We start from the raw sequence: 24,050 nt of genomic DNA on the forward strand, positions 1-24,050 counted from the left end.
GTCAGGGACTGGGCACACAGGTGGACCGGGAAGGCGGAGCTTGGACAAGCAGGGAGGCGGGGCTGAAAGTTCCCTAACCCCGGGAGTGGAAGAAGCAGGTAAAGAAAAGGACCTATGGGAAGGAAGAAACGGTGCTGTTTTTTGGGGGGATGGGGAAGGGAGAATGAGGTTCCTGAGCCTAATATTTTTTTGGAAAGAGAGAGCATATGTATTTAGGTACATAAATCTTTGACCTAAAAATAAGGGCCCATGTGTTGGTTGCAGCCCATTTTTAACATCTTCTCCATCAACGACACTAGTTATATCCTCCCCACACTTCCCCGTTCCGTTTGGGGTCCAATTTTTTTTTTTTAATCTATGAAGGAAGATCAGTACGGATCCAGTAGACCAGGGTTGCTAACTGTTCAACACGTGAGTAACGGTTGTTTCATAAGGGTCTCCCACTCCTCTGGTAATCACATTAAAGGATTTGTGTGCTGTGGGTATAATTCAAATGATTTAATCCCTGTTTCACCATTAACTGCCACTTTCTGACTATGACAACCCAGATACTGACAGTGTTAAGGCATGTTCTTATTTTATCCATCCAGTTCAGACTACCAAGTAACATTTTTTAAATTTTTTATTGTTATGTTAATCACCATATATTACATCATTAGTTTTTGATGTAGTGTTCCATGATTCATTGTTTGTGCATAACACCCAGTGCTCCATGCAGAATGTGCCCTCTTTAATACCCATCACCAGGCTAACCCATCCCCCTACCCTCCTCCCCTCTAGAACCCTCAGTTTGTTTTTCAGAGTCCATGGTCTCTCATGGTTCGTCTCCCCCTCCAACTTACTCCCCTTCATTCTTCCCCTCCTGCTATCTTCTTCTTTTTCTTTTTTCTTAACATATGTTGCATTATTTGTTTCAGAAGTACAGATCTGTGATTCAACAGTCTTGCACAATTCACAGCGCTCACCATAGCACATACCCTCCCCAATGTCTATCACCCAGCCACCCCATCCCTCCCACCCCCCACCACTCCAGCAACACTCAGTTTGTTTCCTGAGATTAAGAATTCCTCATATTAGTGAGGTCATATGATACATCCAAGTAACATTTCTTGTGAGGACATAGCATATCTCCAAGGTGCAAATCACGAAGATTAAAGATATACCCCCAAACATCTTTAATGTCCCTTATTAATCTATCACCCTTGAATTTATTTTCAATCTAGTTTTACTCAGAATGAGATTTGATATAGCATTTTGAATCTTTTGAATGTTTTGTTGGTGTTTTTGCTCTTTTTGAGTTTCTGTGGTTGTATACCACAGTGATTGCGGTGGGAGGGGTGAAGTGGGGGCAGGGAGTACCCAGTCCAGAGTAGTTTTTGTCCCAACAAAGAACTGTTGAGGTGGGCTGCTGTCCTCCATCCCTGCTTTGGTTTAGGGCTGCAACACGCCCTTCCACATATTGGAGAACATCTAAGGACACCCTGTCTAAAAAAGAACATATGCCCTCAAATGTCCATTTTCTATGTAGACATTACCCTCATTTCAAGCTTCTTTTACACCCTAATTTTACAACCATGATATTGTATGAAAGGGGCTGTTTTTACTTTCTATTAATTTTTTCAAACTTCCATAGTCTTTCATCATCTCAGTCACTTTTATGGGCATTTAATCCATCAAACAAAAGCCCCTCTGGTCTTTTAATCATTTTATCTGCCTTTCTTTGGCTCTTCTTTTTCTTCGAATGCAGTGACCAGCACTGCTCCCTGAGCTCCAGGAGGAGTTTCCTGAAGTTTTTGTTGAAGCTGATGTTTTGTCTTTAATCTGAACAGCCAGAACTTTTGCTGGCATTTTGGACTTTACAAGAGCTGACATCTCGAAGAAATAGTGTACAACAACTTCTAGATCCCTTTCTTTGGTAGCAACTGGCAGGCAGTTCAGAGTTCTTTATCTTTAAGGAATCATCTGAATTGTCTCCCCCTATGTGAGCTGCCTCACACTTGTCCACGTGGCAAGTCACCCGCCACTTTCTACCCTACTCACATCGCTTTAGAAATGTTCCAGAAGATGCTTCCCATTGACTTGACATTTCACTGTGTGGAAAGCAGAGTATAATCTGTGTACCTAGAAATGTCTCAAAGTATTGCTTTTTCTTAATCATTTGTGAAATCTTAAATAACGCGGATTCCCAGGGGATGCTGTTAACATTGTTCGATCTGGAGAAGCTCTATTATTCCTACTCTTTGTTTTCTACATCGAAGACAAGTTCTCATCCAAAGCAAAAAAAAAAAAAAAAAGAAAGAAAGAAAAGAAAAAAGAAAAAAAGCTCCCTGTAGTCATCTGATAACTTTTTAAATCGTCTTTATTAAGGAAGTTGAGGTTGTTGGGCCCTCTCTCACCACCACCATCATCATCACCAGAATCTAAACCAACCACATTTTTATAACAACCTCCTATCAGTCCTTCCTGCTTACCCTCTTGCCCCCTTAAGAGTCTATTCCTCACACAGCATCCAGAGTGAGCCTTTTAAAATGTCAGTCGGATTGTGTCATCCCTCTGCTCAATACCATGACTCCATCATACTTGGCATAAAATGCAAGCTCCTCAACGAACCTAAATGATTTGGTTCTACTCTCTTTCTTGCTTCATCTGCTCCAACCACACTTATTGCCTTTTTCCTGCTTCTTGAATACTCCAAGTACATTCCCACCTCAAGGTCTTTGTATTAACCACTTCCTCTGCTTGAAATTCTCTCCCCCCAAATATCTGGATGGTTTGCTCCCTTGTCTCATTCAGATATATTCCTAAGTGTCTTCATGGGGGGGGGGGGTGCCGTCCGTGACCACTCATCTTTTTTTTTTTTAATTTTTAAAAGATTGTATTTATTTGAGAGAGAAAGTGTGCACAGAGGAAGGGGCAGAGGGAGAGAATCTTTAAGCAGACTCCCCACTGAGCACCGAGCCTGACACAGGCTCAATCTCACGACCCATGAGATCGTGACCTGAGCTGAAACCAAGAGTCAGACCCTCAACTGACTGAGACACCCAGGTGCCCCCCTAACCACTCATCTTAAACAACAGCTCCACCACTCTATTTTGGTTGTCTATCTCCATCTCCTAGAATGTAACCCCCACTGAGGCAAGGATTTTGTCTGTTTTGTTCTCTGCTCTTCTCACCTAGAATAGCACTTGGCACATGGTGCACAAGCACTTAATATGTACTAAGTAAGAGAATGAAAAGTATAAATTGTTCTTGTCTTTTGGTCCTCTGTTGTTCAAAAACATTTTTTGGTTGTTGTTGGAAAAGATGGTAGAAACCATGTTTTCTAACGGCCAGTAGGATGTGTCCACTTTACCAAAGTTTCTATAAGCTTGCCTATGCTCTTGGTTGAAGAGCAATCTTCCTATCTTGGGAAAGATCGTCCTCTTCAAACTCTTAGCTTCAGAGAAACAAAGCTGTACCTAAAATGATGAGGGAGGGAGGCCACCCACCTCGCCAGGAGATGAATTGAATCAACCCTGTCCATCAAAGGGATGATAGCTGTGGGAACCAAATCACCTTCGCAGCAAACTTTGCCCAACTGGAGGTGAAAATCATTGGTTTGAGGTTCCCAAGGGGTCCCTGGAGCACTTTTGATGGAGCCTCTTAAAGTGCAGATACTTGCTGGCTCACTAGACCAGTCTTCTCATACCTCAGTGTACGTGTGATTATGTTAAAAGCCTAGATTCTGATTCAGCAGGTCTGGGCTAGAGTCTACAATTCTGCATTTCTAATAGCCCCCAGGTGACACTGATGCTGCTGATTTGTGGACCTCACTTTGTAGATCTGTTTCTAGCACAGTATGACCTGTGACCCTTGAATTTATTCCAAAGATTTGATTTTTTTTTAAATTGATCTTTTAAAGTTATCTCTCTTTTTTTTTAAAGATTTTATCTATTTATTCATGAGAGACAGAGAGAGGGAGAGAGAGAGAAGCAGAGGGAGAAGCAGGCTCCCAAGGAGCAGGGAACCCAATGCGGGACTCGATCCCAGGACCCTGGGATCATGACCTGAGCCGAAGGCAAACGCTTAACCATCTGAGCCACCCAGGCGCCCTGAAATATATATCAGAGGGGCACCTGGGTGGCTCAGTCGGTTAAGCATCCAACTCTTGATTTCGGCTCAGATCATGATCTCAGGGTCGTGAGATCCAGCCCTGGGTCAGCTCCATGCATGGCACAGAGTCTGCTTGAGATCCTCTCTCTCCCTCCGCCACTCCCCCCACTCATGCTCTCTCTCTGAATAAATAAATAAAATCTTAGAAAGAAATATATGTCGCATACTTAACTAGGGGTAGGTAAACTTTTTCTATAAAGGGCCAGACTGTAAATATTTTCGGCTTTTCTGGCAATACAAACTCAGTTGCAACTTCTCAGCTCTGTCCTGTAGCATGAAAACAGCCACCAACAATATGAAAATAAAATAGTTGTAGATGTGTTCCCACAAAACTTTATTTGTGGACACAAAAATAGGAACATTATGTAATTTTCACAACATAAAATATTATTCTTTCAATTTTTTTCAACTTAAAAATGTAAAAACCAGGGGTGCCTGGGTGGCTCAGTCAGTTAAGCGTCTACCTTCAGCTCAGGTCATGACCCCAGAATCCTGGGCTCAAGCCCCACGTCAGGCTCCCTGCTCAGCAGAGAGCCTGCTTCTCCCTCTCCTTCTGTCTGCCGCTCTGCCTACTTGTGCTCTCTCTTTCTCTGTCAAATAAAGAAATAAAATCTTTAAAAAAAATTAAAATAAAAAAATGTAAAAACCAGTCTTAGCTCACAGGCCATACAAAAAAAGCCTGCCAGATTTGGCTCATGGGTGGTAGTTTGCCAACTCCTGCAATTAAGAATAAAGAATAGGGGCACTTGGGTGGCTCAGTCAGTTGAGCATCGGACTCGTGATTTCAGTTGTGGGATTGAGCCCCCCCATGGAGCCCCACCTTGAGCCCCGTGTAGGGTCCTGCACTCAGCGGGGAGTCTGCTTGGGTTTCTCTCCCTCTGCCCCTCCCTCCCACTTGCTCTCTCTCCCTCGCTCTCTCTTCTCTCTGGGATAAATAGATAAATCTTTAAAAAAAGAATAAATAATAAGTAATATATAAGAACAAGGTTAAGAAACAAAAAAAAAAACTTTACAATAAAATTTAAGTCCCCTTTTTTGTCTCTCCTTGATCCCATTCCCCTCCCTCTCTCCACTGGAAACCACAGTCCTGAGGTCTGTGTTCAGCTTTCTATGCACGTTGCAAATTTTTACTGTACATGTGAGTATCCATAAACATGTTTTTCACATTTTGAAACTTTATAAATATCACCGCACTGTACATAAGCTTCAGCCACTAGCTTTTTTCACTCAGTATTCTCTTGATAAATGGAGCTCCAGTTTATTTATCTGAGCTGCAATATTGTGTTCCACTCTATGAATATTCCTCAATTGTTCTCCCCAGTTTTTTTATTTTGAACAGTGCTCAATTAACATTCTTTTACATATTACCATGTGCAAAATTCTCTCTAGTACAGTATTTTTCAAATTAGTCTGTGAACTGTTAGTGAGTTAAAATGAATTTAAAGGTTGGGACCTTTAATGAAATAGAATGGACAAGAACAGTTACACCTTAAACTTACACAATGTTATATGTCAGTTATATCTCAATTTTTAAGAAGAATAGATGGGATTAGAAAAGATCAGAGTGTGTTGCCTGTAATGAGGATAAGCATTGTCTTGCAAAATTGTTGTTTCAACTTTATACACACTTGTATGTACATGTGTTTGTGTGCGTATGTGTCTACTTGATTGTAATGTGAAATGTATTTCTTAGTGACAGGTGATGGTCAGAAAGTTTGAAAACCACTGCTTTGAGGTCCATAGGGAATACCTGGGCGAGGCACTGCTAGATCACAGAATATGTACAACTTCTACTTTACTATAAATTGCAAAATGCTCTCCAAAATGGTTTTTCCAATTTATATTCAACCTAGAGCAATGAGTAGAGTTTTCATTGCTCCCCATCCTCACCTATAGTAGGTCTTTCTCATGGGATGTTAAATATAGCATATAGACAAGAGAATGTGTAAAACTAATATGTACAGTTCAATGAATAATAACATTTGCATTCATGGACCCACTCCCCACACTATGCAATAGGACATCACCAGTACCTTAAAAGCCTCTTGCACGGGAGTGGGTGGGTCGGTCCCTTCCTATAGGCATTCCCCTCACTCCAGGTACAACCACTCTGCAGAATGTTGTATTGACCTCGGGGCACCTGGGTAGCTCAGTCAGTTGTGCGTCGGACTCTTGATTTTGGCTCAGGTCATGATCGCAGGGTCCTGGGATCAAGCCCCTGCTCAGATTCCGCACTCAGTGGGGAGTCTGCTTTTCTCCCTCTCTCTCTACCCCTCCCCCTGCTCGTGCACTCGCTCTCTCTAAAATAAATAAATAAATCTTTTTTAAAAAGAATTTTGTATTGTCCTCTTGTTTTCCTTATACTTTTCCATTTATGTTTGTAACCTTAAATAATATATTGTTTATAGTAATGGTATTGTATTGTATCTATTCTGTTGTTTGCTGCTATTAGCAGTAGGGTTTTGAGATTTAGCTATTGTTTGTATTGAGGGGTGTAGCTAGAGTTTGCTCATTTTCACTGCTGTATAATATTCCTTTTTAAGATTTTATTTATTTATTTGACAGAGAGAGCAAGAGAGCGCAAGCAGGGGAAACAGTAGAGGGAGGGGGAGAAGCAGACTCCCCGCCAAGCAGGGAGCCTGATGCGGGGCTCAATCCCAGGACCCCGGGATCATGACCTGACATGAAGGCAGATGCTTAATCATCTGAGCCACCCAGGTGCCCCTATTATTCCATTTTATAAATAGCACAGTTTATCTCTGCTACTACTGATTAGCATTCAGTTGCTTCATATTTTGTGCTACTGTGAACTCTGCTGTTATGAACAGTCTTATCCATGTCTCCTGAATAAGTGGACAAGCGGAAGGGTTTCTCTAAGAGATCAATGTAGGAGTGGGAGTGCTGGTCTGGAGTGTGTGCATATGTTCAGTTTTGCAAAATAATTTTCAGTTGTGTTTCAAAGTGGTTGTCCTACTTTATACTTCTACCTACATGGGTAAGAGTTCCATTTTCATTTCCTATAACATGGTTTCAACAGTAAATAAAATATGGGGGGAGAAAGATAGATCAAAGCCAGATCCTTCAAAATTGGATTGAACTGGAAGCAGAAAAATAGAAATCTTAATATCTGTTCAGGCACATAAATCTTTTTTCTTTTCCTTGCTTCTTTCCTTTTTCTGTTCAGTCACATAAATCCTCTTCTTTTCCTTTCTTATTTCCTTTTTCTCCCCACTCTCTTGTGTTGAAATTTGTATTGAAAGTAAATGTTTTGCTGATTGAAATGATGGGGATTTCCTGAAAAGAAATCATGGACATGGGAGTTATTGGGCTTGTGATCAATAACGGGAGTGGACCACCTTCGTTTGAACTATTAGGAACCCTAGAAAAAAATCTCCTATGATTCTGTCAATGGAGTTCTTCTTTGTCTCCTTCCTTCCTTTTTTCTTTGCTTCTTTCTTTTCTTTAATTTGTACATGTTACCAATTCAAAACGTGCAAATAGGTATGTAGTAGATTGAATGGTGGCCTCCCAAAAGATATGTCCACATCCAAATCCCTGAAACCTGTGAGTGTTACCTTATTTGGAAAAAGGGTCTTTGTGGAAATAATAAAGTTAAGAATTTTTTTTTAAAGATTTTATTTATTTATTTGAGAGAGAGAGAGAATGAGAGATAGAGAGCACGAGAAGGAAGAGGGTCAGAGGGAGGAGCAGACTCCCCGCTGAGCAGGAAGCCCAATGCGGGACTCGATCCCGGGACTCCAGGATCATGACCTGAGCCGAAGGCAGTCGCCTAACCAACTGAGCCACCCAGGCGCCCCAAAGTTAAGAATTTTGAGATGAGATCATCTTCCTCTATTTGGTTGGGTCCTAAACCCAAAGACAAATGTCCTAAACCCCTGACGAGACAACATGGACAGAAGAGGGGGAAGTGACGGGACTATGGTAGCAGAGACTGGAGTCAGCCAGGACCCAGAAGAGGCAAGGAAGGATTCCTCCTGAAATCTTCAGAGATGCATGGCCCTGACAACCCTTTAATTTTGCTCTTCCAGCCTCCAGAACTGTGAGAGAAAAACTTGTGTTGTTTTATGCCCCCAAGTCTGTGGTACCTCGTTGTGGTGGTTCTAAGAATCTAACACAGGATATAAAAAGAAAGTCTCCCTCACATCCTTGACCCTTAGCCACCCATTCATCCTTCCCAGCAGCAATCACTCTTGACAGTTCCTTGTGTGTCATCCTTCTAGAGATATTCTTACAGAGCCCCTTCATAGGTGGCAAGACATTCAAGATCACTTTACAGATGAGGAGTCTGAAGCTCAGAGGAAGAAACTTGCCCAAGGACCTCCAAATCAGTCAGTGCCAAAGAAGAACAGGAACTCAGGTTTCCTATCTCTTGGTTCTATCCTCCTTTGATATAAAAGAAGAATTGGGGAGCAGATTTTGATGTCAGGGTAGGGAGGGAGAAGAGGAGGATATTAGGTGTATGAAGGAAGGGTAAAGTCATGGAGATGATAAGAGAGCACAAAAACTGTTATTATTTAACCTCAGGTTGACCACAGTTCAATGTAGCATTCCACCGGATCCTTGCCAGACTCTCTGTAGATAGAAGTTAGTCCTTCTATCCAAATAGCTTTTATTGAGCATCTACTATATTCCAGGCACCAAACTATATTAAGAGCTGTGAAATACAGCTCCCGCCCTTAACAAATGTATTATCTAGTAGGAGAGCAGTCTCCTAAGTAAAGCAGTCTGATAAGTGATAAAAATAGAGGTGTGTACTAATGTCCTAAGAAAACAGAGTGGGATGTGGTCCTCTCTGTTGAGGAAGATGGGAAAGGTCTCGGGATGCGTAGGAGTTTAGCAGGCAGAGAGGGAGGGAAAAGCTTCCTAGGCAGAAGAACGAAACATTTATGGAACTATGTGAGTACAAGAGAAGTTGCATTTGGGAAACCACGTAGGCAACACTGTCAGTACCTCACCTATATCTCTCAACCTCTCTATATGCTCTCTTTGCCCAGAGGCTCTTCTTTCAGCTCCCACAAACTGTAAAACAAAACAAAACAAAAAAAAACATACTGCCCATATTCATGGTGTACTATTAGTGCCTAGGAGTTAACTCCTCCTGGGAGTAGCTCTCAACCAACAACTCTCAGCAGTTGGTGTATAAATTCCCCAGCTCCTTCATTCCTCAGATGGGACAATTCTGAGGCATGTGTTCCCAGTTTCTTAACAGGATTAAGCTCCTGTCATTCACTGCAGTAGTTGGCTTAATAGTTCTTCCTTTATGGGCTGTCTTCCTTCCCTGTATCATTTTCTATCTCTTCTCCATTGGTGTTTTCATCCCCTCCCAAATAAACTACTTGCTCTCAAGTCCTTGCCTCAGGATTGCTCCTGGGAGAGTCCAAACTGAAATGAAACCTAAGTAGCACTATCTGGTAATAATAAGAGTGCAAAGAATGGGGTGCAGTGATAGTAGACATTGGAGCAAGAGCCTACCAATCATGGTGGACTTCCAATGCCATATGAGAGTTGTGGGACCTTTTACTGAGACAATGGGACATTCACTGAAAGTTCAAGTGGGGGCACGGCAGGACCAGATTTGCATTGTAGAAAGGCCACCTAGGCCCCCAACCAATCATTAAATGGCTTTCACTACACTTAGAATGAAATCCAAACTCCTAACCATGCCCGAAATGGTCAGGTATGACCAGGTACATGCCTGCTCCCCCCTCCTCTGAAAACTCTCTATTTGATTTGGCAATTGTAGAGTTCTTATGGACCCAAATGGCTCAGCTGGACTACTGTTCTCAGTTCTTTACTCCCTCTTGTTATGTGACCTTGCAGTGCATGAGGGTGGATGGATGCCTTAAGGGGCATCACAGATTTCGGTGCACCCTGCTGCACTCCTACCATTCACCATCCTAACATACCCTGGGAGCTGCTGGTCCAAGGAGGATAACAGGCATGTGTAGCAGACAAAAACCCAAACTGAAGCCTGGAACTAAACCCAACCAACATGCAGCCTGAAGCATGAGTGAGAAAAATAAGTGCTAGTGGTTGTAAACCACTGGATTTTGCATCCTTAGGGTGGTAATACTTGCTTACTACAGGAGTGAAATGGAAGAGAAGTAGATGAGAAAAGTGAGCCAGGCGTACTCTTTCAAGAACTTCAGCTGTGACATGTGCCGTGGGGGGTGTCTGGGTGGCTCTCAGGTTTAAAGCACTGTTATCTTGCAGGCATACTTATATCCTAATATATGAGAAAGCAGAGAGAGTACAAGAGTCGGTTGAGCGTCCGACTCTTGATTACCTTTCAGGTTGTGATTAGGGTTGTTGGATCAAGCCCTGCATCAGGCTCCGCGCTCAGCAGGGCGTCTGCTTCAGCTTCTTCCCTCCCCTTCTGCCCCTCCCCCCACTCAAATAAAATAAATAAATCTTAAAAAAAAAAGTTTAGCTGTGAAGGGGATAAGAGGCTAGTTTCCTCCTCTCTCTCCTCATCCTCCTCATTGTTGTTCTGTCTTGGTTCTTTAGCTGCCCGGGACATAAGCCCCTTTCCCACGCATAGAGGATTTTTCACTATATGAAACTTCACAGGAAGGAAAGCCCATCTCCCGGGACCGTAGCTCAAAATGCTAGCTGCTCACTTTCCCATCCTTCCCTGTGAACTTAGTCACGTGCATGTGTCATAGGCTCTGTGGATAAACTCTGCCCAACCTAGACTTTGAATGAGGAGGAGCTTGTGGTGTAAAGAAACACTAGCAGAAAAGAGCCCATTCTCTTGGTGAGCAGTGCCAGTTGTGACAGCAACACCCGGTTTGGAGGAACAGCCATGGCGGCGGCGACAGCGCCCAGAGTCGGTACCGCAATGTCTCTCAGTGTAACTAGGGCATCAAACGCTCAGCAGCGGCCCTAGCAGTGTCTATAGTAGACTGGCTCTGTGGTATGCTGTTGGCTACCACCCGTGAGCAAGACCTCTGAATGTGGGTGGTAGCTTGATGACATTAATGGCCTCTCCCTGCATCCATGTTGTCCCGTCGGACTTTCCCTTTCTGAGTCTGGACTCACCCTTTGTGACTTACTTTGGTCAACAGATGTTAGCAAACGTTATACGAGCAGAGGCTTGAGAAGCCCTGGTGTGATTGTGCTTGCTCTCTGTCTTAGCCTGTTTGGGTGGCTATCACAAAATACCACAGACTAGTGGGCTTATAGACAACAGAAATTGATTTCTCACAGTTCTGGAGGCTGGACGTCCGGGATCAGGGTGCCAGCATGGTTGGGTCTTGTAAAAGCCCTCTTCCAGATTGCAGCCTGCCAATGTCTTTGTGCGTCCGTGTGTGGTGAAAGAAGCGAGGATCTCTCTGGGACCTCTTTTATAAAGGCACTAATTCCTTCATGAGGGTGGAGCCCCACCCAATCACTTCCCAAGGCTCCACCTTCTAATACCATCACCTTGGGCATTAAGTCTTCAACTCATGAATTCTGGGGGGCTATAAGCATTCATTCTGTAGCACTGTCACTGTTGTCCCCAGCGTTGCCGTTACAATAGGTCTAGGCCAGCCAGTTGGATGATGAGAGACATATGGCACTCGGCCGAGTCTCCCTGAGTTATCCCAGCTGAGGCCATCCTAGATGAGCCAGCAACCGGTTGAGCCTCAGACATGTGAATGAGCTCGGCCAAAATCAACAGAACTATCCAGCCAACCAACAGTTGACCCCAGCCAGACACTTCAGGGAATTTAGCTGAGAAAGCCCAGCTCAGCCCAGCCCCAGATAAGCCGAACCCCATGGACTTTTGAACTAAGTACTGTTCCTTGTTAATATGCCACTGGGGTTCTGTGATTGTTTGTGTGGCATTATTGTGCCAATAGATAACTAACTGATGGTTCTCTAGCCCTCTCCACAATCTATGAGCTATGCCTTTTCTGCTTAAATCAGGCAACGGTTGGTATCTGTTGCTTTTTCTAACACAGGGAAAGACTGAATGTAAATTAGAAACAGAGGGTCAAGGGAAATATTGAGGTGGGGGAGATTTTAGCATGCTTTCAGGCAGAGGATTGGAGGCAGTTGTATTTATTAGGATATAAGTATGCCTGCAAGATAACAGTGCTTTAAACCTGAGAGAAGTTCACAGTTTTTCTCTCTCACGTAAAAGTCTAAGCTAGTGTGGTCTCTGTGCTCTGTGAAATCTTCAGAAGCCTAGGCTCCCTCTCTCTATGCTCCACTATGTCCTTGCCCAGTGAGTCCAAGATGACTCCCAATCACATCCGTGTTCTAACCACTGGGAAAGGGAAAGGAAAAACATGACTTTCTCCTTACTATCTGGTGCTTATACTCATTTCTTCCCCTTTTTGGGGCGCGTGGCTGGCTCAGTCCGTGGAGTGTGTGACTCTTGATCTCAGAATTGTGAGTCAAGCCTCACACTGGGTATAGAGATTACTTAAAAAAAAAAAATCTTAAAAAAATTATGTTCATTTCTTCCCCTTTCAACTCATTCCTAGAATTGGTCACATGCCCACACTCAGCTGCAAGGAAAGCTGGGAAAGGCAAATCTTATTCTGGCCAACCATGTGTATACCTAAAAATTTTGCTTCTCTGGAAGAAGGGGCAAATAGATAGCAGTGTTTCCTGCCATGTCAGTGGAAAAGAAAAGTAATTAATGGAGCAAGATCTCTGTGGTAGACTTATTAGCCATTTCCTTCCTTCTCCTTGCTAAGGGGACTCATGTTTTGGAGAGGTGGGGTAACTGTGTGCTCAGTCTGGGCATCAATCACGATATGGCTAAACCAGTTATGGTAATCCTACTCCGTTTTGCCAGGAAGTGGCTTCCCCAGCCTCCCTTGCAACTGTGGGTGGCCATGTGACCCCGTTCTGACCAGTGAGCCATGAAGGGCCGGCTGCTGGGAGTTTCCGGGAAATGCTTTCCTTCCTATGAAAGAGACAAACGTAAAGACAGCTTACTGGCACAGTCCTGCTTGGGATACTGGTGCGAGGCACCGTGGCAGTGGGCTTATGACCATAAAAGAAATGCCAAGAGAACTACGATGCTAACCTACAGCCTGACACCTTCTGCAGATTCAGATGACCTTGAGAGATGAGAGGAGATGAGCCAGGCGGATAAAGATATTTGAGGAAGTGAGTGCATTAAATACATGAGAAGAAATGCTCAGAGAGGCCCCTGGAAAGTTGGATGGGAGTCAGATTGTGAGGACTTTGTATGTAGCAGTGTGATTTGTCAGCATTACCTCATTCAGTGTTGGGGCTGGTTTCCTTGCTTGCTGGCTGCTTCACCACCGAAGTATGACACAGGCATTTTCTCTTTGTAGGTTTAAGAGTACTGCCCATCTTTTCTCCCACTGGAGGGTTGAAAGACTTTTGTTTTGGAAACTGTACGCTCTCAAAGGCAGAGACCTAGGTTATGAGGGTCGGTAGGGGATGCTGATTTGAAAAGTTGAGGAAGATGGGGGCCAGTGGGATTTCCCTACCCTTGGGAGGATGGAAAGGTGTCTGGTTCTGCTCACCATGCGGCCTATGTTTGACTCCTTCCCAGACCCTGGAGTGACAGGATGTCTGATGGGTTGGCTGTGAGGACCACAGGCTGGGAACTAAGCCCTAAGCCATAGCCTTCAGGGCTATGAGCAGTGGGACCACTGAGGCGTGAACATCAAGCCTCCCACAGTAACCATACCAGCCTGAAGTCCAGAGCCTTTCCCTGAGATTCTAGGATTGGGTGAACTTGGGAGTTAGTTCTATATGACTCCAGCAAGGGACAGGGAAGGAGGGAGTGGAAAAAAAAAACAAACACTGATTGAGATAGAATTTTTCCCTAACGCCTTGAGGAAGAGGGCTGAGTCAGATTTTATATTATTTTTAAAAAATAAAATAATAGGGGCGCCTGTGTGGTCCAGTCATTAAGCGTCTGCCTTCGGCTCAGGCCATGACCCCAGGGTCCTGGAATCCAGCCCCGCATCGGGCTCCCTGCTCCGCGGGAAGCCTGCTTCTCCCTCTCCCACTCCCCCTGCTTGTGTTCCCTCTCTCACTGTGTCTCTCTCTCTGTCAAATAAATAAATAAAAATCTTTTAAAAAATAAAATAATAAGGCTACTTCTTACATTAGAGTGTTCAATTATGGTACAAATTAATTCTGTGGTATATAAAGCCAAGGGAAAGGGAATGAGAAGAGATCATAAATTATCTCCATAGCTTTTTTTTAAATTGATAGATTTTTTTTTTACAAGAATATATAGATGTGTCTCTAGGAACTCAAGTTCATATACACAAAGCATCCATTTTCATTTTTTAAAAATCTAGTTAAATTGGCCTGATACTGCCAGGCTAGAAGAAAATCCAATCTGTACCACTGGGGATCCTCTGGCTCTCAGGGATGCCTCAGATTCCAAGTGTAAAACCTGATGCCAGAAATAGGGGCCAGCCTCTTACCGGCAGCCATCATGAGGGGTGCTGACAGGCACCTCACACAAGCCCACAGAATGGAGCCTTGAAGCCCACCAGCTCCTGATCCAAGCCCCACGTGAGATACAGACATCTTCACTGAGGTGTTGAAAAAAGTTTTCACAACACTTCTGAAAGACTGTAAGGATGACTTCATCCAAGAGGGACCACTCGCCATGGCGGTTTTGTAGCAGGAAAGAGAGACGGGCCCAGCTCTAAGTACAAAAAGGACCAGTGGAGATTTATAGCTAAGTAGCAGGGTGGGGTCAGTGGATGGAAAATTACCGAGGCGAAACATCAGGGCTAGGGGTATTTTTGCCAAAGGCAGGGCATCGTGATCAGATACCAAGGGTGGAGAATTCTTACTCAACTCACTTGGCAGCATTCTTACTAAAACTGGACCGAGCAGGTCAAGGACAGAGGCTAAGGTCAGGGCCTAGTCAAAAAGAGGACTCAGGAGGGACACCTGAGTGGCTCAGTTGGTTGAGCGTCTCGCTCCTGGTTTCAGCTCAGGTCATGATCTCAGGGTCGTGATCTCAGGGTCGTGAGATCGAGTCCTGAGTGGGGCTCTGCACTTGGTGTGGAGTCTTCTTGAGATTCTTTCCCCCTTTCTCCCCCTCTGCTCCTCCCCCTGCTTGCAGTCTCTCTTCTTTTCTCTAAAATAAATAATAAAATAAATAAATAAAATCTTAACCAAAAAAAAAGAAGACTCAGGAGCCTGACTCAAGTTTGGTAAAGGGGGGAGTTCTTAGTCCTTGAGGCTCGTTCCTCCCCGGATACTATACCCGGACATGCATCTCGAGGTCCTACTCCCAGCCTGCAGCTCTACCACTAAGGATTGCAGGGTCTTAACGGCTACCCACCTCCTACATGTTTTTTTTAAAAACAGTAATACCTTTTTCATATAAAGAATTCATATAAATTTTTTAAAATAGCCTCTTAACACATGAAAGTATTAGGTAAAGGACATAAGTAACTGGTAAAAAGTAGTAAAAATGCTTAATGAATACTTTTAAAATAGTCAACCTGAAGAGTAAAAAATTTAAAATATGAATTTTCACCTACTATATAGATTGAATGGAAAGAATAAGTTAAAAAAATTTTTAAATAATGATACCAAAAAATAAAATAAATAAATAAATAAAACTAAATTATGGGTCACCTGGCTGGCTCAATCAGTGGAGCATGCAACTCTTGATCTCAGGGTCGTGAGTTCAAGCCCCACGTTGGGTGTAGAGATTATCTAAATAAATAAAACTTTAAATAATAATAATAATAATACCAAATTATGGCAAATATGTCCTAAAACAAGTATACATACGTATTTTTGGTGGAAGAGTGAGTTAGTAACAATCATTTGGTATTTTGTTTAAATCTAGTGTTTTTGTAATTCTTTACTTTCTTGTTTTAAATTAACCTTATGCTTTTCTCACACACACACACAGTTGTGGTAGGCACTCCAAGTTGGCCCTCAGTAATTCCTGCCTCCTCATCCAAATCAGCAAAGAAGTCAAACTCTTACTTTTCGCAGATGACATGGTACTCTATGTGGAAAACCCAAAAGACTCCACCCCAAAATTGCTAGAACTCATACAGGAATTCAGCAACATGGCAAGATATAAAATCAACGTCCAGAAATCAGTTGCGTATCTATACACTAACAATGAGACAGAAAAAAGAGAAGGAATTGATCCCATTTACAATTGCACCAAAACCCATAAGATACCTAGGAATAAACCTAACCAGAGAGGTAAAGGATTGGTACTCAGAAAACTACAGAACACTTATGAAAGAAATTGAGGAAGACACAAAGAAATGGAAAAATATTCCATGCTCATGGATTGGAAGAACAAATATTGTTAAAATGTCTATGCTACCCAAAGCAATCTACACATTCAGTGCAAACCCTATCAAAATACCATCATCATTTTTTGCAGAGCTGGAACAAATAATCCTAAAATTTGTATGGAAGCAGAAAAGACCCCGAATAGCCAGAGGAATGTTGAAAAAGAAAACTGAAGCTGGAGGCATCACAATGCCAGACTTCAAGCTCTATTACAAAGCTGTCATCATCAAGACAGTATGGTACTGGCACAAAAACAGACACATAGATCAGTGGAACAGACTAGAAAGCCCAGAAGTGGACCCTCAACTCTGTGGTCAACTAATCTTTGACAAAGCAGGAAAGAATGTCCAGTGGAGAAAAGACAGCCTTCAACAAATGGTGTTGGGAAAATTGGACAGCCACATGCAGAAGAATGAAACTGGACCATTTCCTCACATCACACACAAAAATAGACTCAAAATGGATGAAAGACCTAAATGTGAGACAGGAGTCCCTCAAAATCCTAGAGGAGAACACAGGTAGCAACCTCTGTGACCTCGGCTGCAGCAACTTCTTGCTAGACACATCACCAAAGACAAGGGGAACAAAGGCAAAAATGAACTATTAGGACTTCATCAAGATAAAAAGCTCTTGTACAGCAAAGGAAACGGTCAACAAAACCAAAAGACAATCTACAGAATGGGAGAAGGTATTTGCAAATGTCTTATCAGATAAAGGGCTAGTATCCAAAATCTATAAAGAACTTATCAAACTCAACACCCCAAAGACAAATAATCCAGTCAAGAAATGGACAGAAGACATGAACAGACATTTCCCCACAAAAGACATACAAATGGCTACCAGACACATGAAAAAATGTTAAACATCACTTGGCATGAGGGAAATACAAATCCAAACCACAATGAGATACCACCTCACACCAGTCAGAGTGGCTAAAATTAACAAGTCAGGAAAGGGCGCCTGGGTGGCTCAGTTGGTTAAGCGGCGGCCTTCGGCTCAGGTCATGATCCTGGAGTCCCGGGATCGAGTCCCACATCGGGCTCCCTCTTTGGCAGGGAGTCCGCTTCTCCCTCTGACCCTCTTCCCTCTCGTGCTCTCTGTCTCTCATTCTTTCTCTCTCGAATAAATAAATAAAATCTTCAAATAAATAAATAAATAAATAAATAAAATTAACAAGTCAGGAAATGACAGATGTTGGCGGGGATGCGGAGAAAGGGAAACCCTCCCACACTGTTGGTGGGAATGCAAGCTGGTGCAGCCACTCTGGAAAACAGTATGGAGGGTCCTCATAAAGTTAAAAATAGAGCTACCCTATGACCCAGTAATTGCACTACTAGGTATCTACCCAAAGGATACAAATGTAGTGATCCAAAGGGGCACCTGTACCTCAATGTTTATAGCCGCAATGTCCACAATAGCCAAACTATGAAAAGAGTCCAGATGTCCATCAACAGATGAATGGATAAAGAAGATGTTATATAAGCACACAATGGAATATTACTCAGCCATCAAAAATGAAATCTTACCATTTGCAACAATGTGGATGGAACTAGAGGGTATTATGCTAAGCAAAATAAGTCAGTCAGAGAAAGACGATTATCATATGACTTCACTCATATGTGGAATTTAAGAAACAAAAGAGAGGATCACGGGGGAAGGGAGGGAAAATAAGACAAGATGAAATCAGAGAGGGAGACGAGCATAAGAGACTCTTAACTATAGGAAACTGGGGGTTGCTGGAGGGGAGAGGGGTGTGAGGATGGGGTAACTGGGTGATGGACATTAAGGAGGCCACGTGATGTAATGAGCACTGCGTGTTATATACAGCTGATGAATCACTGAACTCTACCTCTCTGAAACAAACAATACACTGTATGTTAATTTAAATTAAATTAAATTTTAAAAAATAATCCCTGCCTCCTGCTATTTATACCCTTGTGGAGCCCCTTCCCCATACTCTCCTCCAGGATTGGTGTGTGAGACTGATTGAATGCAGCTGAAATGATAGATGTCACTGCTGACATTAGGCAATAAAAGGCATTGCAGCTTCTATTTTGCTCTCTCTCTCTCTTCCTCTCTGTCATCACTTGCTCTGGATGAGGCCAGCTGCCATGTTTTGAGGACACTCGGCAGCCTATAGAAAGACCCAAAGGTGAGGAACTGAGGTCCCTGACCAAAGCCAGAAGAAAACTGAGACTTCCTGCCAACAACCCCAGGAATGAGCTTGGACAAGGAATCTCCTCCCCAAGCCGAGCCTTTAGAGGATCACGGCGCCAGCCAACAGCTGGATTGCAAATGCAGGAGACACCCTGAGCCAGAACCACCCAGCTAAGCCACTTGCACATCCCTGACTCACAGAAATTATGAGATAACAAATATGTGATACCATAAGCTTCTAAGGTTTGAGGTAATTAGTTACAAAGAAATAATAACTAATACAGGGGTGTCTGGGTGGCTCAGTCGGTTAGGTGTTGTCTGCCTTTGGCTCAGGTCATGATCTTGGGGTCCTGGGATCCAGCTCTGCATCAGGTTCCCTACTCAGTGGGGAGTCTGCTTCTCCCTTTCCCTCTGCCCCTCCCCCTGTTTGTGCTCTCTCTCTGTCAAATAAGTAAATAAAATATTCTTTTAAAAAAGAAATAGATAACTAATACAATAGTTGGGGCAGGGGAATAGTAAAATACACTTAAAGAGTTAAAAAAAAGTGTTCTATCCTACCTCTTATTAGCCGCCCAGACATGCCCCTCAGAGGCCAATGACCAAAGCCCTACCGCTACCAGACCTTTTGTTATGAAAAGAAAGTGAATCTTTATTTGTTTCAACTACTATTGTTTGAATCTCTGTTCTCTACAGTCAAATGTACTCTTTTTTTTTTTTAAAGATTTTTTTTATTTATTTATTTGAGACAGAGAGAATGAGAGAGAGAGAGAGAGAGAGAGAGCGCGCACATGAGAGGGGGGAGGGTCAGAGGGAGAAGCAGACTCTCTGCTGAGCAGGGAGCCCGATGCGGGACTCGATCCAGGGACTCCTGGATCATGACCTGAGCCGAAGGCAGTCGCTTAACCAACTGAGCCACCCAGGCGCCCAGTCAAATGTACTCTTAACTGATACAGGTGCCTTAGGCTGTAAAGCCGTCTAAAGGTTCTCCTTGGGGCCCCTGGGTGGCTCAGTCTGTTAGATGTCTGCCTTCAGCTCAGGGGTGATCTCGGGGTCCTGGGATCAAGCCCCTCGTCAGGCTCCCTGCCTGCTTCTCCTTCTCCCCTGCTCCCTGCTTGTGCTCTCTCTCGCTCTCTCTCAAGTGAATCAATTTAAAAATCTTTAAAAAAATAAATAAATAAAGGTGCTCCTTGTCACTGTTATTTTCCTCCCCCTGACCAAATAACGCAAGAGATTCAGCTGGAAGGGGCTAGTAGCAACGTCTTCTGCTGGGATCACAAGTCAAACAATGAGAGGAACTGAAAATATAAAATTCTTACCATCACTGAGTAAATCTAAAATGCCATCAACTGCAAGATGCACTGTTATTTCAGGTACCACTGGAGGGAACAATACTATGAATTAAATTATGCCTCAATGCTTTCTTATCACTTTGAATTTTTATTTTCTACTCATCAGAATAATTGTTGCGGTGGCTGGGTGACTCAGTCGGCTAAGTGTCCGCCTCCTGATTCAGCTCAGGTCTTGATTTCAGGGTCATGAGTTCAAGCGCCACATCGGACTCCATGCTGGGCATGGAGCCTACTTTTAAAAAAAGATTTTCTAGACTTATTTAGACAGATTTTAAAATCATTTATCAATACCTAGAAGAATGCTCAACTTCAGGGGTAAGCAATAAAATGCAAAAAGACTCTTTCAGTGTTGATATGCCTAGCAGATCTGTTTTTGTCTTCATGCCTGTTGCCTCATAGTAACAAAAGAGCTGCAGAGACTCTAGGCATCACACTATATTCAAGTTAAGAAAAAGAGAAATTGGGGCACCTGGCTGGCTCAGTCGGTAGAACATATGGCTCTTGATCTTGGGGTCGTGAGTTTGAGCCCCACGTTGGGTGCAGAGATTAATTAGAAAAACAAAATATAAAAAAATAAGGAAAAGAGAAAGGAAGTTGTAGGTAGGAATGGTAACAGCCACATTACCCTCTTTTATCAGAAAAGGCAAAAGTCTTCCTAGAGCCCCCAGTGGATTTCTGCTTGTATGTCATTTGCTAGAACTGTGTCCCATATGAGCAAATATCTAGAGAAGCAAATCTTTTGCCTGTGTCTAGGTTCATTGCCAACCCGAACAAAACCAGACTTCTATTAGCAAAGAAGAAGGAAATGGGTATTGGGAATGAAGCTAATGGTGTCTGCTGCAACTCTGTTTAATAAATAGTAGTTTTACATACATAATAAAAAGGAGTTACCCCTTGGCATAAAACAAAAAATAATGAAAGCAAAAATACTTACATAGTATGATGCTTACTAGGTTCCAGACACTGTTCTGAGTGTTTTAAATATATTAACTTAGGGATGCCTGGGTGCCTCAGTCATTGAGCATCTGCTTTCGGCTCGGGTCATGATCCCTGGGTCCTGCGATCGAGCCCCGCATCGGGCTTCTCGCCTGGCGGGAGGCCTGCTTCTCCCTTCTCCCACTCCCCCTGCTTGTGTTCCCTCTCTCACTGTGTCTCTCTCTGTCAAATAAATAAATTAAATAATTAATTAATTAACTCATTTAACCCTCACAGTAACTTTGAGGTAATGGTGTTATTATCCTTGTTTTATGTAAGTATTTTTTATCATGCCTCATATACTCACAGTTAGACTTACCATAATCCTTGGTTCATGACGTATTCCTCATTGGTCCAGTCATGGCTCCTTTATTTACTTTTTTAAATATTATTTTTAATCATGTGATAAGCACCCTCAAATCCTCCAACCAAAATAAAATAAGGATCTTGTCAGTAATTTGGATCTGACTGCCTGGTCTGCCCAAACCATTTTGCTGCCTCCCCTGACCTGAGGTGACCATCATCTAGAATCCTAAATTCATCATTCCTCTGCTTTTCTTATGTAGTTGCCTTAGACAGTTTTATAGTTTTATTGCACCTATATATACCATCATAAAATGTACGGACAGGGGTTATAATGGCATGTGTTATAATATATGTCTATATATAATATAATACATGTCTAAAGTTTTTTTTTTAACATTTTATTTATTTATGAGACAGAGTGAGAGAGAGTGGGAGTACAAGCCAGGGAGGGGCAGAGGGGCAGAGGGAGAGGGAGAAAGTCCCTTGCCAGGACCCCGGGGATCATGACCAGAGCAAAAGGCAGATGCTTAACAGACTGAGCCACCCAGGCACCCCTCTATAGCTGTTCTTAACTGTGTATCTTCTTTTACTACTTTTCCCCATTACTCTTACATTGCTAGGATTCATTCATATTGTGTGTTGCTATAGTCATTCATTTTGATGACCACTTACCATCCCATTGTATAAATATATAGCAGGTGTAGTCATCCTCAAACGATTCTTTATTGGAGTACCTTTTACATGCTTATAGATTTTTTTCTTTTGTGGTTATAACTGGTCTAACTCTGTCACATTCATTCACTAGTAGTTTTGTGGGATTTGAGCAATTTTTCTACATTTTTTTTATGGCTGCATAAGATCCTGCCTCTTCTGCAAGACTTGCAATCATGCTTTGCAAATGATTTGCCTTGTGTTGTCAGTTATTTGCATTGGGCTACCAGAGAGAAGCTGACCAATAAAGACTGATTTGATGGGCTTAGCACACAGAGCCCTTAGTTTCATTCAAGAGGAATGTTGGAGGGTGGGGAAAAGTGTAGAATGTTAGTCCACTGGTGAATATTTCTTTGTTATGATCACTTTTGCTTCCCTTGGCAACCTGGCAAATCTGAGAATTTGTATTATGAGCAGTGGGATAACAGAATCCCCTGTACCTGGGCAAATTCTTTAACACTCCTCCCATAAGAGGCAGACTCTAATTCCCCTTCTTTTTAATACAGGCCAGCCTTGGTGACTCTAAAGAATAAAGTTCAGTAGAAACTATGCCGTGGGACTTATAAGGCTCAGTTAAGAAAAGGTGATATAGGGAGGGACGCCTGGTGGCTCCGTCGGTTAAGTGTCTGCCTTGGGCTCAGGTCATGATCTCAGGGTCCTGGGATCGAGCCCGGCATCGGGCTCCCTGCTCAGCTTCTCCCTCTCCCTCTACTGCTCCCCCGCTTGTGCTCTCTCTCTCTCTCTCTCTCTGATAAATAAATAAAATCTTAAAAAAAAAAAAAAGCCCAAATGAGCCCACACAGAGAGACCTCATGGAGGGGAACTGAAGCCCCCAACTGACAGCCCACAGCAACTGTCAGGCCCCCCTCCCAAATTTGCAAGTGGTGTGAAATCATCCTGGTTGCCCCTGTCCAAATTCCTCATCACACACAATGTTAAGCTAACCTTGCGTTATGCCCAAAGCCTTCATCCACAGAATCCATGAGCATAATAAATGGTTGTCTTGTGCTATTAAGTTTTAGGATAATTTTTAATGCAAACTAGTAAAATTAGTAAAAAAGAAATAAAAATAGAAAACACCCAATTTAAAGATGTAGAAGCTGGGGATGCCTGGCTGGCTCAGTTGGAAGAGCATGTGACTGTTGATCTCGGGGTTGTGAGTTCAGGCCCCGTGTTGGGTATAGAGATTGCTAAAAATAATAATAATAATAATGAATTTTATTTTGTTTAAAGATTTTATTTATTTATTTGACAGAGAGGTACACAGCGAGAGAGGGAACACAAGCAGGGGGAATGGGAGAGAGAGAAGCAGGCTTCCCGCTGAGCAGGGAGCCCGATGATGCGGGGCTCAATCCCAGGACCCCGGGATCATGACCTGAGCCAAAAGCAGATGCTTAACAACAGAGCCACCCAGGTGCCCCAATAATAATGAATTTAAAAAAAAAGATGTGGAAACTTTGACCATTTGACTTGAAAATTTGCTGTTCTTAACCTTGATGCCCCCCTTACAAATTGTAAGCTATTTTTTTTTAAGATTTTATTTATTTGACAGAGAGAGACACAGCGAGCGAGGGAACACAAGCAGTGGGAGTAGGAGAGGGAGAAGCAGGCTTCCCGCTGAGCAGGGAGCCTGCCTGATATGGGGCTCGATCCCAGGACTCTGGGATCATGACCTTGAGACTTTGAACGACTAAGCCACCCAGGCGCCCCAAAACTATTTCTCCCCTTGCAATCTCTACGATACCCCTGATGGCTCAGAATGTGATTAATTAACTTGCTCCCCCAACCCTGGGATTGAACCTGGGAAGGCAGTGCTCCTCAAAAAACATACTTGCTGATGTCCTAGATATAGACCACTCAGAAAAAACTAGACTGATCTGCAGGTTGTCAAATGAGACCCACTCAAGTAAGATAAAAGTTTACTTCAGGGCCTAAAAAATGAGAAATATTTTTAAACAAACATTATAAATGTTAATCAATTAAAAAAGGATAATGTTAAAATGAAGTGGAAGGATAAAACTAAACTCTTACAATATTTTGTCATATTAATAATTTTTTATTTTTCTAGTGTATAGTTCATTTAAAAATCAATGTAGACATATCTTTCAT

The 24,050-nt window shown here is 42.8% G+C and overlaps 2 protein-coding genes across 4 annotated transcripts in view; both read left to right on the forward strand.

The window, feature by feature from the left end:
* Positions 1–3: 3 nt before the first annotated feature.
* TMEM217B (transmembrane protein 217B) overlaps positions 4–24,050 on the forward strand; it is a 45,427-nt gene continuing 21,380 nt past the window's right edge. The window contains exons 1-2 of one of the 2 annotated variants that reach the window (XM_073884935.1): positions 26–98; positions 22,448–22,511. The gene's annotated coding sequence lies outside the window, so the exon portion shown is untranslated. Of the gene's footprint in view, positions 99–22,447; positions 22,512–24,050 lie in introns of both variants that reach the window. The other variant, XM_073884934.1, reaches the window with a different exon arrangement.
* The window catches only part of TMEM217 (transmembrane protein 217), a 34,367-nt gene continuing 10,333 nt past the window's right edge, over positions 17–24,050 (forward strand). Inside the window, exon 1 of one of the 2 annotated variants that reach the window (XM_025862501.2) lies at positions 17–98. The gene's annotated coding sequence lies outside the window, so the exon portion shown is untranslated. Of the gene's footprint in view, positions 99–22,477; positions 22,512–24,050 lie in introns of those variants that run through there. The other variant, XM_073884933.1, reaches the window with a different exon arrangement.

This window comes from Callorhinus ursinus, unplaced genomic scaffold (assembly GCF_003265705.2).
Source record: "Callorhinus ursinus isolate GAN/ISIS: 27379988/994484 unplaced genomic scaffold, GSC_fseal_2.0 scaffold59, whole genome shotgun sequence".
In the NCBI taxonomy this organism is placed as follows: domain Eukaryota; kingdom Metazoa; phylum Chordata; class Mammalia; order Carnivora; family Otariidae; genus Callorhinus; species Callorhinus ursinus.